Source organism: Anser brachyrhynchus, assembly GCF_964034855.1.
Source record: "Anser brachyrhynchus genome assembly, chromosome: 4".
Classification (NCBI taxonomy): Eukaryota; Metazoa; Chordata; class Aves; order Anseriformes; family Anatidae; genus Anser; species Anser brachyrhynchus.
Genome location: NC_137698.1, coordinates 75251013 through 75263676, shown reverse-complemented (window position 1 = coordinate 75263676; position 12664 = coordinate 75251013). Strand labels below are relative to the sequence as shown.

The 12664-nt window shown below is 35.5% G+C and overlaps 1 protein-coding gene and 1 long non-coding RNA gene across 13 annotated transcripts in view; one reads left to right on the top strand and one right to left on the bottom strand.

Annotated features, from left to right (window-relative positions):
• CTNNA2 (catenin alpha 2) overlaps nucleotides 1–12664 on the top strand; it is a 475915-nt gene that overhangs the window by 155049 nt on the left and 308202 nt on the right. The window lies entirely within an intron of this gene.
• The window catches only part of LOC308194668, a 29980-nt gene continuing 19965 nt past the window's right edge, over nucleotides 2650–12664 (bottom strand). Inside the window, exon 2 of the long non-coding RNA XR_013950793.1 lies at nucleotides 2650–12576. This is a non-coding gene — a long non-coding RNA (uncharacterized lncRNA). The remainder of the gene's footprint in view (nucleotides 12577–12664) is intronic.

The following is a 12664-nucleotide window of genomic DNA, read 5'->3' as shown; positions in this document are numbered from 1 at the left end:
AAGAAGTGACATCCACCAAGAATAGAATACAAACCAGTTTTCTAGTTTTATAATGTTCAATTACAACAATCTCTAAATAAAAAGTAGGTATTTGTTGTAGCAATGCTTCTTGTATAGCAGCTAAGTCAGATATTGTAAATTCTCTTCGATTCTCTACAAAAAGTTCCTCAAACAAATGCATATGCATGTACATAATTTCTCCTTTAATAGAAAGCTACACGATTGTGAAATTTGCATTCTGCAAAATATTTAACAAGGTTTCTTAAATATCTTCACATTTGTGGTGACAGAAACATTAAAAACAAGCCTCTGTTGTGGAAAAGATGCTTATGCTATTATAATATATCTGGAATAATCAAGACCTCAAAGCACTAAAGGTTTAAGCAACATCAAGAATTACTTTGGATAAGAAATTCATCCTGATAATAACAACATCTGAGTGCTAATACATTTGTTTAAAAGAAATAAAAATCTGACCTAAAAATAAATAAGAAGTCTATATATTTGCTGTAACAAGGTTGAAATATTGCTGCCTGCATGAATATTATGATACTAAGAACAACTTGGCTCTTAAAACACGTATAACTTAGTTACGCCGCAGTGCCCTAGCACTGACAGTCAGAAGTACATCTCCAAGTAATGGCAACAAGATCCTTCATCTTGTTTTGTTTAATTGTTTTCTCAAAATATAAATACTGTCCTTGTTTGGGATCCTCATCACTCTTCTTCACATTCAGCATCTGCACTTCACTAACAGCCTCATCTTCCAGGTCACCAATATGGGGAGGAGAACCCCTTGGCTTCCTTATGGGTCTTTGTTGTGAATACCAGGTGAAAGAAGTTAATTATTTGATTTTGGACATCCAAATCTTCACTTGAGAAAGCAAATATTGCTTTCATTGTTTTGCTGGATACCAAAGGCTGTAGCAAAAGTATTTATTGTGGTTCATCTGCATGCTGCTAAGGGTTGCTATAGTTGCATTTTGCGACTCCAAAGAAAGGGGTAATTTGCATCCTTTGTAGGTTAGTCATACCCTAAAATGAAAAGAACTAAAGTATTGGACTCCTAAAGGACTGGACTTTCTAACAACTATATGGATGGCTTTAGTGTCCAGCTCTTCAGTCCATGTCTTCAGCATTTTTGCAAGGCTTTCTGCAAACTGCAAGCCTTTTTTAGGCAGAGGCAAGAGGCTATATATTTTTTTAATTGTTTGTGTTACCGCAAAAGAAATTATACTGCATGTGTGTTGTGCGATATATAGGGCATGATGTAAAAACTCATATTTTAGCTAATTTTGCTAGCTTAGGGAAAACAACATGCAAACATTTGTCTTTATTCAATTTTATTCAAAACTTTATTCAATTCTCTCTTGCAGAAGAAGAACGTAAATTCAGAGTTGCTAAATGACCTTTTGAAAGAGTTATTAAGAATTCAGAGCAATTCTTACCATTTTCATCTAGATCTTGATGTATGTATTACTCTTAGTAGAGTCATTTTCATTTTTCCATTTCCTTTCAAAATTTCCTGACATATAACTGACAAGATCTACCTGGAACATAATGCATGAAGACCCCGGCTGAAAGGGAGCAGAAAGAGCCTGACACAGGGATATGAAATGCAACCTTTGCCTGTCACTTTGATATTAAAGTGTGCCTGGCACCTGTGATCATATTTCTCTGACGGGGATGGTAAAAAGTGTAGTTGAGATAAGTTATAAACTGATCTGGTTTTGCTTTATAAATATCATTTTTTCCCCATACCTGGAATTTTATATTTTATATTTTTATATTTTATATTTTTGTAAAAACACATTTTTTTTTCCATTTGTCCTTCAAGTTCTAGAAAAAAATATGTCTTCCTATCCTGATATATTTATTTAATTAAATTAGTTAGGGGCAGAAGTGGGCCATGGATGTTGGGAAAACCTGACTTCTTCCTGTACTCTTTAAAACCTAAAAACATTTTCATTTAATTCTTTTAAAATACCATCCTGTGGGCAGAGGACATTTTTGGGAAAAGAAAAATCCCTATCTCTTTTTCAACATTATTGTTATTATATCAGGGTGGTTCAGGGACACATCTGAGTTTGGCAGTTCATAAACATTGCATGGTTTGTTGGCCTGGTAAAAGGGCTTTTGTAGCTAGAGGAGTCTTGGACTTAAGTAATGAAATTGGAGAAAGGGAAGCAGGACATTCCTGATGGAAGTCTACATCTGTGGGAAGGGTTGGTCTCCCAGTTGCTGGTTTCCTTACTGAGTCTCTAGCTAACTTCTGTAATTTCTTGTATGGAACTCAAAGTAAAGGTGACAAACTTTCCTCTGTATCTGCCTCCTTAGCTTGTGAAGGGATTTGGCATTTAACAAGTTTGCCACCAAGAGCACAGTCAGCCTTTGAAACTGGTTGCCCAGAGGTCTCCATCCATGGAGCTTTTCAAGACCAGGGTGGATGAAGTCTTGAGCAGCCCGGTCTGGCCTCATAGCTGACACTACTTGGGGCAGGAGGTTGGACCGGGTGGCTCTGAAGCCCCTTCCAACCTTTAGTATTTTATGATGCTACATTATTTGAGAGAGTTTGGACACAGCAACAGGCCATTTGACATTCAGAGTTCTTGCACGTTTCCAGCTGACAACAAGCTTCTATTTCTGGCATTTTGCAGTGTGTGCTAGAACTGGTACTCTTCTCTGCTTAAGAAGTAGCACAAAAGTAGAATATTAATTAAAAATGGATACTGATTTCTTGTAGAAGGATGGTACCCATATATACTTAATTCCCAACTGATTTTCCATATATCTCTGCCAATTTTTAAGCTAAAAGCAGATGTTGGCTACTTTCATCACATTTGCTCCTCTTTTGCTGATTAATATAATGCAGAAATATCACAGTAGTAGTATTTTGTGTTTTTTTCCTCAAATCAGGAAAAAAAAAATCCTTACTACATAATGTAATTAACATCTCAACTTCGTGAAGTAAATTCAAGGAATCACTCAAGGAAGTGATTTGTTTCTTTTTCGTAAGTCCTGAACTCTACAAGCAAATTATGTTTCAGAATAAAATAATTAAAAAACAAACACACACACACCAAAAAAAAAAAAAACACAAAAACCAACACCATTCATTTGATGACTTCTACTTCAAAAGCTTGAATCAGTTTATCATACTATATGACTATATATATGTATATGCATATATATATACATATATTTCATTTTCATGCATGGTGTGCACTTTATCACAGAGAGACTTAAATTGCTTGAAATTAATCAAGAATTTACTAGCAGAGCTTGATAATATAGTTCTTGTCATTGTATTCTCTACTCCTCAAAAATTTCTTTAACTCTTTTTGAAAGATACCAGTAATTAAAATCCACTGCTGAAGAATGGATTTTTATGGTATGTTGTTCAAAGTTTAAAATGGATGGATTTGCAGAAGTATTATAGTTTTGTATTATAGATTTATTTACATAAATAGAATTTACATTGGGGCCTAATGATTATACATTCATGTACACTTGCATTCATTGGCCAACTGGGAATTTCTTTTTCTTTTCTAAACCATTTAGAGGAAAAAAAGAACACAAGTGATAAATAAGCAATAGTCGGTTATTAGAAATTATTGTATTTTGATGGCAGGCATGGGGGATTATTGTTTTACCTTAGAGATGCACTTAGTCTGTCATTGTTTTTTGATATGTTTTCCTTCTGCATATTATGACAAAAAATAAGATATGGAAGCTGGGCCCAAGAATACGTGCAAACTTTTGTTATGTTGATAATATACTTACCTTTAAAAAGTACTTAAATTTTTTTGTTCTTGCCCAGGATGTTGGAAAAGCATTTCCCTTCCTTCCCCAAAAAATATAGGATTGGATTTTTCAGATAAATTAGGTAAATTTAAAGCTCAAAAGATAGAAGTCAAATAAGTTACATGTTATTAACTTGTATTACCTATATCATTACAGCATAAGGAAACTTGCCAGATAAGTTCTTTGCTGCTTATCATTTCCAACAGAAAGAATGATTTATGAGTATTCTAGGGGAAATGACATTCTGCAAACCTCATCTTTCATGAAGCAAAAGAAGACTAATGAGGTCCATCTCTGTTTTAGAAAATAATTTCAGATTCATTGAAAATGCTTCAGATTTCCCAGTGCGTCTGTATTTGTAAAGAAAATCTGTTGAAATAGTGATTTACATTACATTGTGCTAGGTCAGACTAATTTGTAAGGAAAGTAAGTAAGTTATTATATATTATAAAGTAAGTTTCTTTTTGTAGTTTTCCAGTAATGTTCTTTGAATTCTGTGACAGTACCATGTGTTCAGTTAACCTAATTAAAGCACATTGATTGATTGTCATTTAAACTATGTTCAAACTATGAAAGTAAAACTGCTATAGGAAGCAGACTTATAAAATGTGTTTTATGAGAACATAGACTATTCTTTGCTGATGATTTCTTTTTTATGTAAGCCTTCAAAAAAGATGAAGAAAGGTAACTAAATCACCAAATTACATCATACAAAGAGAAACCAATGAAAGGAGTTTCCTGATCCCAATTTATCTTTCACCAAATGATACAGTGACTGGACAAATTCATTCTCCACTTCTTTGTTTTTTAAATGTTTGTGAATGCTAACACCGTGATGATGAGACCCCACCTGGAGCACTGTGCTCACTCAGGCCCCCAGCACAAGAAGGGCTTGGACCTGTTGGAGTGAGTCCAGAGTAGGCCATGAGGATGATGAGAAGGCTGGAGCACCTCTTCTACGAAGACAGGCTGAGGGAGCTGAAGGCCCCAGGGAGACTTTACAGCGGCCTTCCAGTACCTAAAAGGGGCTGCAGGAAAGCTGGGGAAGGACTCTCTGTCAGGGGCGTAGTGATAGGACAAGGAGTAATGGTTTTAAACTAAAAAAGGGCAGATTCAAGATAGACGTTAAGAAGAAATTCTTCATTGCGAGGCCCTGCCCAGGCCACCCCAAGGAGCTGTGGCTTCCCCATCCCTGGCAGTGCCCAAGGCCAGGCTGGATGGGGCTGGGGGCAGCCTGGGCAGGGGGCTGGGGGGGCTCTGAGGTCCCTTCCAACCCAAACCGTTCAATGATTTAAAATTATGTTACTGTGTTTTTTTTAGGAAGTTAAAATTGGTGACACTCTAACTGCCTGCTGATTTCACAGTAAACTATCATTAGTTTCAGTAAAATCTTTTAAATGATCCAGCGTGAACAGCTTTCTCAACAAAAAGTACATTATTTTCCGGTGACATCTAAGTCCACTTCTATTTCAGATACCTGAGTCCTTTAGAAAGTACCTTGAGAAAGACAAATGGGACAGATCTCTTTAACAGCCCATTTTTAATTTTTATGTTTTTTTAAACTTTAGTATCTTAAGCCTTAAAATTAAACCTTATTTAGAAATTTGAGGCAACAAACAATGAGAACTTTTCTCATTCTGTTTTCAGAAATTCTGTTTTCAAAAGACTTTTTTTTTTTTTTTGCCAGTCCAGGTTCTAAAATTTGCTTTTCCTTTCCTTTTTCTTTTTTTTTTGTGAGGGTGATGATGTCACCGATATCATTTCAATGCCATTACATTGTTCCTCTCTACCTCCTCACTACTTGAACACGTGCCCGGGAAGTGGAAATTTAGGTTACCTACCTTCTCCTCATATGGGGGAATCTGAATCCCAGGCTCCCTACTAGTGTGCCAACCAGGAACCTGGCATGTTGAGGGTAGGGAGTGTGTGAAAATACATTTCAACATTATGTTGAAAATGATAAAGTCCAGTAGAAAAGTCGCATGTGTGTTTGGGGCAAGAGCTTGCTTCCAGTACAGTCAAATTGCTTGTTTTAGAGATTTTATTCTCTTCCTCTCTTCCGTCTCTCTTTCACTCTCTTTCTCTTTCTCTTTTGGTATGGCTTTCTTAATTTTTATTTAAAAAGAAAAACACGTGGTTTTACATACTTTTAAAGGCTCAGAAGAAGAAAATGTATATTATGGTGTAGCTTCTGGAAGACTTAATCCGTATTCACAGTAGTAAGAGGAATCACAAAATCCCTGTTCACTTTTTTCTTTTTCTTTTTTCCCCTTGGGCTTTGTGATTAAAGAACACCAAGATTTCTTTATAGATCTCAACATGCTAATAATTGTTGTCTTAGAGTGAAAAGTATTGTAATCAAATCTTATAAGGTGAGCACTTCAGGTGAGTGTTTAAGGAATAACAATTATGTTCTCCAGTGAGTAAATTGAAATGTGGGGAAGGCAGAAGAGTTGTTCCTTTGTTTTCTGCCTTCACCAAGCTGAGGGTAAGTGACACTCAGCGGTACGTGACTGATCTGTTGCTTCACAGGCTCATCTTTATACTCTAAGAGCTTGGAAAAATCTGCCTGTCCATTATAAATAAATGTTCATAAGATACTGTGTATCTTTAATGAGCCACTCATTGAAATTTTTAATGTTTTACTTACTTCTCTTTTAAAAATTGTAGATCAGTGCAGAGATTAAAATAAATACAAGCATTGAAGAATTTTTCCTTCAGGGCTCTAGCCTGGATTTGTAATCACCCTGGAAGAGATCTGAGTTCTCAGAAGTAAGGTCACCTTGGCAACAAAATCTTCTATTGTCTGAAAGAAGCTAATCAGTGATTTGGCAGAGGAAGGGAATGAGAAAAGACAGCCTCTGAGCCGTTTCTTCTCTTTTTGGTCTTCTCCTGCTGTACAAGATGATGGTAAGGTGCTTGTATCAGGAGCTGGATGAGGCTCTGCCTTTCTTGAGTGCATACAGACTCAGAGCACCAAAGGGAATTAGCAAGTCCCCAAGAGGGATAGGAAGTGTTCAGCTTTTTCTACGGATCTGTATCAGCTTGAGTTTTATTCCAAGAGTAAACACAATGATGCATTGAGGCTGATGTAAAACTTTTCTGTATATTCCCATGTGTTTGCTTGTTCTGTCTTGTTAGTCCTTGAGGATTAGACAGAGGACCAGGAGGTCCTTGGCTTTGGTGGGATTCTGGGAAATGAATCCTGGGGCACATGAGGGCTGGTGAGTCAGGCCTGGTTCCTGGGAATAGGTAGCTGGGCTATCAACTTGCAGGATGGAGTCATGTATCTCAATATCTCAATATTCAGAAATGTTAGCTTTACTGCCAGAAACTTGCTTTTTCTTAAAGCTAAAAACATTTTTCATTGCTTCCTCTAATAATAATGTACCTTTTGAACTTGACTCCTGTAATGCAAATCCCAAATCATTTATAGGGGTAAATGTTAGAGATGAAAATGTAATTGAATCTTCCCCCAGCTTAGATGGGCAGGGGAACTTGCAACGTTTGCTTTGTTTACTTTTGCCTTTCTCTGGCACCCTTTTGCTAGCACTGCTTTCACATTTCTCTCCTAATTAGTTTTCTAGCATTACAGTTGCATGTGCCTTTTTTATTTTCTTGCTGTGGTGTGTACTGTTTCTGTTTTTGTTTGGGAGGATAAGGGACAGGGAGGATTGGAAATATTTAATCCAACTGAAGTCTTTTTATAGCATATTTGGATGAAATATTATTGTATGAGTTACACTAGATATCACCCTAGATGATCTAGTGGTCCTCCTTGTCTTTGCTTTTTATTGACCCATGGATCAATAGCAAAACAGTATGTATTTACTTGTCTGAATATTTGCCTGTTTCCTCGCCAGAAAACAAGTTCTGGTATCATCAATAAGGCTTACAGTTTACAATGAACTCTGTAACGCCAAGGTAGAAACTGTACAGGAATGACAGGCTGAGTCTTGCCATGCACTTTGCATTAGAAAAGAAATATTTGACTCAAATTGGGTAAAGAAGTTAGGGTAGAAGAATCTACTATGGGATCTCCAGAATGAAATTCAGTGCAAAAAGAGGAATTTTAGAGTACAGAACTACTGATATGGTTAGAAATATTTTGTTGGACTCCCAGCTGCTTTGGTGAAAGCATCTGTAAAAGGAAAGGACAGTTCGAGCCTCTGTGAAGGCCCTTATCTAGAGCTCTTGCCTAACTTGGCACTGTTATTAGAGAAAAGGACGGTGACAAATATGACCCAGCTTTAAAGAGAGACCTGAAGAGTACTGGTAGAAGCAAAAAGGCTAAATAAATATGTGTGCGCGCGCGTGTGTGTGTGCAGGTATATATAACTTTGGCAAAGGTAATAAAGTAATGAAGTTTGCAGGTGGTACAGCATTGTTTAAGTGGTCTGAATGGTATCATATATAGAGAGTCAACAGGAGAGAAATGGATGAAACTCAGTGGTGATGAATTCGGTGTTGCATCTCTGCAGCACGTGATTAAAGACAAAATTACTAAATATGTCTCAGCTTTACATTATCCATTATCGTTTGGGCCAGAGAGTTGGGGAGGAAGGGGAGAAAGGGGAGAAAGCATCATCTCATGACCTCAAAAGGCAAAAGGAGTACTAGAAAACATTTGTTAAGAAATAGACAGCTATATGGTAAATGCTTTTTTTGCCTCTGTACCAATTCATTGTATTTTGAATAAGTGTAGCTCTATTCATATATTAAGAAGAACAGAGAACATTCAAGGAAGATTGACAATAATGATTAGAAATAAAGAGTTGCCTCTGAAAAGGGGAGAGAAATTATTTTTCATCTTGCTTTAAGGAACAGTTGAAGGGAGATACTGTAGGAGATCTGATAAAGCCAAGAGTGTTACAGCAAACGTAGATTGGGAATGATTGTTCACTCTCTTGTACCATAAAGAAGTAGAGATAAGTTTAAGAAATCAGATTTAAAGCAAACAAGACATAAGTAATTTCTTTTGCATGTCATGTGTAGAATACTTAGCCTTTAGATGTTTTGAAAGCAGGAGTTTAAGTGATTTCAAAGAAGGATTATATAAATCCACAGAAAATAGAACATTGGGTGGTACCTAATCCTGATAGTCCTCTGTAGTCACCTGGAGAGTTTCTAACCTACAGATTGCATGAAGGCAGACTAACGAGGAATTCTACCATTTCGCAGACAGGTCCTACATTTCTTCCACTTCTGCATGCAATTGGCACCTGCTGAATTTCATAAGCATTGCAAAGCACCTCTAAAATCAGTGCATTGTTACTGATATTGCTTGAAAATGTGTACATATAGTATATATGTTTATTGCACCATTTTTTAATGAAGTTGGTGAGGGGGGTTGCAACCTATTTTTTTCTATGTAACTCTATCTCAGCATAACTTTAAAGGATGGAAAAAAATACATAAGGAGAATGTTATTTGCATAAGTCCAGTGCCAAATAAGGGCTCTGGTTTCTACTATAAAAGTATATTTATCTTGAATGAATATTTTGATTACATATCGCTTAAAAATACATTGTGTGTGACCATCTTAACATGCAAGTTTTTTAGAATTGAGCTTACTGAAATTAGTAATAAAATGCCTCTGGAGCTCACTGACATTGATTCTTACCATGGAAAAGGCAAACACCTATTGTAATTTGGGTACTGTTACATACTGATAAGGATTTCCTACTGCTAGCCGTAGATAAAAGAAATAAATAATCAAACATGCATGTTCTTGCACAAACCAAATTAAGTAAAAGTCTCTATTTCTTTATTTTTTATTTTTATTTTATTATTTATTTATTTTTGTCACTGTAACCAGCGGTAGCTACTAAAAAGTATAACTGACATTGTAGATTGAAAGAACAGATATAAGCATGAAGTCAGCACATAACTCGTTGCCCATTTTGCTCGTTATTTGCAATTTCTTGCTGGCATAATCTTTTGCTGCCTTCAAAATGTTGCATACACATTTTCTAGGCTATCTTCTGAACTTTTTAGGTTCCTTGGTTTAGTTTTAACTCATTACTAGATTCCATAGAATGATGTGCTGCATTTAGGAGGCAAGGACAGCACGATTCTGAGAGAAAAAATTGTTATTTAAAAAAGTCAAAATGAGATTATTTTTTTTTTACAGCTAATTTGCAGAGGGAACACATTATTGCAATAAATCTTACAAAAGCAAGTAAACACAAAAGCAGAGTGAAACTTATTTTAGAGCACAAGGTGCAGAATGCTTATTTCATTGTACTTGGTATTAATAGAGTCTGATAGTTCATGTAAATTGTTTGTGTTCGGTGACAATTGCCACTCAATCCTGCAATTCAGTAAATGACTTTGTCATAGCTTTAAATGCCGATAATCAGACGGGCGGAGGGCATTGTTGTTACGATACACACAAGGTACTGGTTCAATAGTTATTAAATAACAAAAACCAACTTATCAGGTAAACTGCTGCTTAAACACTTAGCAGAAGAGTTATGATTAGAAAGATTTTTGAAAAAACAAAACAAAAGGAAATCGAGAAGACAAAAGATGGAGAAAATTGAAGCTTTATGGAAGATGGAAGAAGGCATAAAACTTATTGCACAATCAGAGCAAATAGTTCAGCACTTACTTGGAAGTCTTATTTATTTTAATAATGGGCACATACTGCAACATTGTTAATGAAAAACATTTGCGGCTTAATTTTATACCTGTAATTACAAATACATGCTGTATTATTTGCTTTTTAAGTGGAAAGTTACACAGAATATCTTTCTGTTCAATCTTAACTTACTGAATTCAAAAATAAGAAAGAGAAGGCGTTCCGTTAAGGTCCTGCAGAGAAACTGGTCTGGAGACCAAGCTTGCAAATTCTTAAAATAGGCAAAGAGGCAAATAAAAGTGGTTAAAACCATTAGGGAGTGGTGTTACCACAGGTGCTCTAAGTAGAGAGCAAGGGCAGATATTTAAGTGTATCTACAGGAGATATCCAGTTGTGAGAGAGAATTTGGCCTTCTGTGGAAATTTGGTCAACTTTTCAAATGCTTTCTGCTCAAATGGCCCAAATAAATATTCTTTTACTGTTTTCTCATATATTACTTCCTGCCTTATTCTAAATAAATAACTAATCCAGAAATAAGTCACAGGATAACTGCAGAGGCACTGAATGATAGCAGTACTGCATCTTTTGGCTGACTGATGTCGTCTCTTCCTTCTGATCTACCTTATATTTCATTCTGATATAAGGTGCTGTGCCTATACAAAATAAGCCTTCATGTTTTAATGGCCTTGATATGATAAATACGAAATCTTGTATAGATTGCAACAGCCACGCTGGTGGTTAGAGTTATTTGTGAATGTAAATCAAAACTATTACTGATTTTATCTAGCTAAAGTTTTTCCAAGGGGGTGCATCTATATATTTTTGTGTGAATTTGTTGGTTAGACTCCTTAGATATGTACTTGTTCTTTTCTGCTTATTTTCGCCTGAGTATATTTCTGTGAGTTTTGATTTATACTTATTTATTTTGATCAGTGCTGCAGTTAATGGTTTGAAATTTCAAGTGTATTGAAAGTATATTCACTTGTGTGGATTTGAAAGTTAATATACTTTTTTTTTTTCATTTCAATATTTATTTCAGATTTTCTTTCTCTTGCACTGTATTTAGAAACTTTTCTGTAGCTTTACTGGGGAATTGCAAAGTAGATGAACCTGTCTATTTAATTAAAATTGAGAGTTAAATTCCTGACACTGCCCCAGGGCTATTTTTTCTGATGTTTCAGTCCTCATGTTTAACAAGAGGTCAGGCTGTCTCCTTCTTAGATGAATTCACAAATCTGAAACCTGAATCTAACTCCTGAAGTGTCTTTTCATCAACTATAGTCATTAAAACCTGCATAGGATTTGTATTTTCAGAGAAGGAGGCTGATTTTATAAGTGGTACTTGTCAAAATCTGGATAAATAGATTGTTTACGTACTATCTGCTCTAAAGCGATTCAAGGCATTTTTATTTTATTTTATTTGTTTTGTTTTTATTTTGTTTGCTTTTATTTTGTTTGTTTTGTTTTTGTTTGTTTGTATTTGTATTTGTATTTGTTTTTATTTTTTAATGGCTAATGCAAAATTAAGCACATAAAACGAAAAAAACATTGAACACTTTTCTATGCTGGTGTGAGAATCTGCTTTCTCTTCTATAAAACTAGAAGATACTTGTGGAGGGCACAGGAACAAGACAATTAATACATGATTTTATTGGGGTGTCTCTATTATATCTTGTTTAGTTTTTTAAGGTATGATAGGTTGATGTCATTGAAGTCCTTAGTAAAATTTCCAATACTGAGTAGCTGAATAGATATTGTATAGAACACAGATACTGATTAAAACTGAGTAATTTTAATATGAATACCCCAGAAATTATTCAGTTTTAATCAGTGTTAGTGTTCTAGTTTCTTGCTGGGGTCACAAGAGATCTACAGAGATAAATATGAAGAGGATGTTTTATTTCCATACTCAGTACGGAAAGATGTATTTAATGAGAATATATAAAACTTTCTAGGAGGGGGAAGAGGGGAGCCTTCCTTTCATTTGTAAAAGCCAGCAAGCATGATGAACAAGCACCACACTATTAGACATGACGCCACCTGGAAAAAAAAAAAAAAAAAGGGAATTTTGTCTTCAGTTGAGTCATCTACAGGTAGTGAATTCTAAATGTCTAAATTATTTTGAAAGTTAAGGTGATCATCAAAAAACAGTAATAATCCCTGTAAGCCAATATTAAACCCTTATGGCACTCAGTGAGGCAGAGATTTCACCTTTTGCAACTGGTTAATATATAACATCACCCAGCAACTTCTTCATGGTGAAACTGCAGTACATTG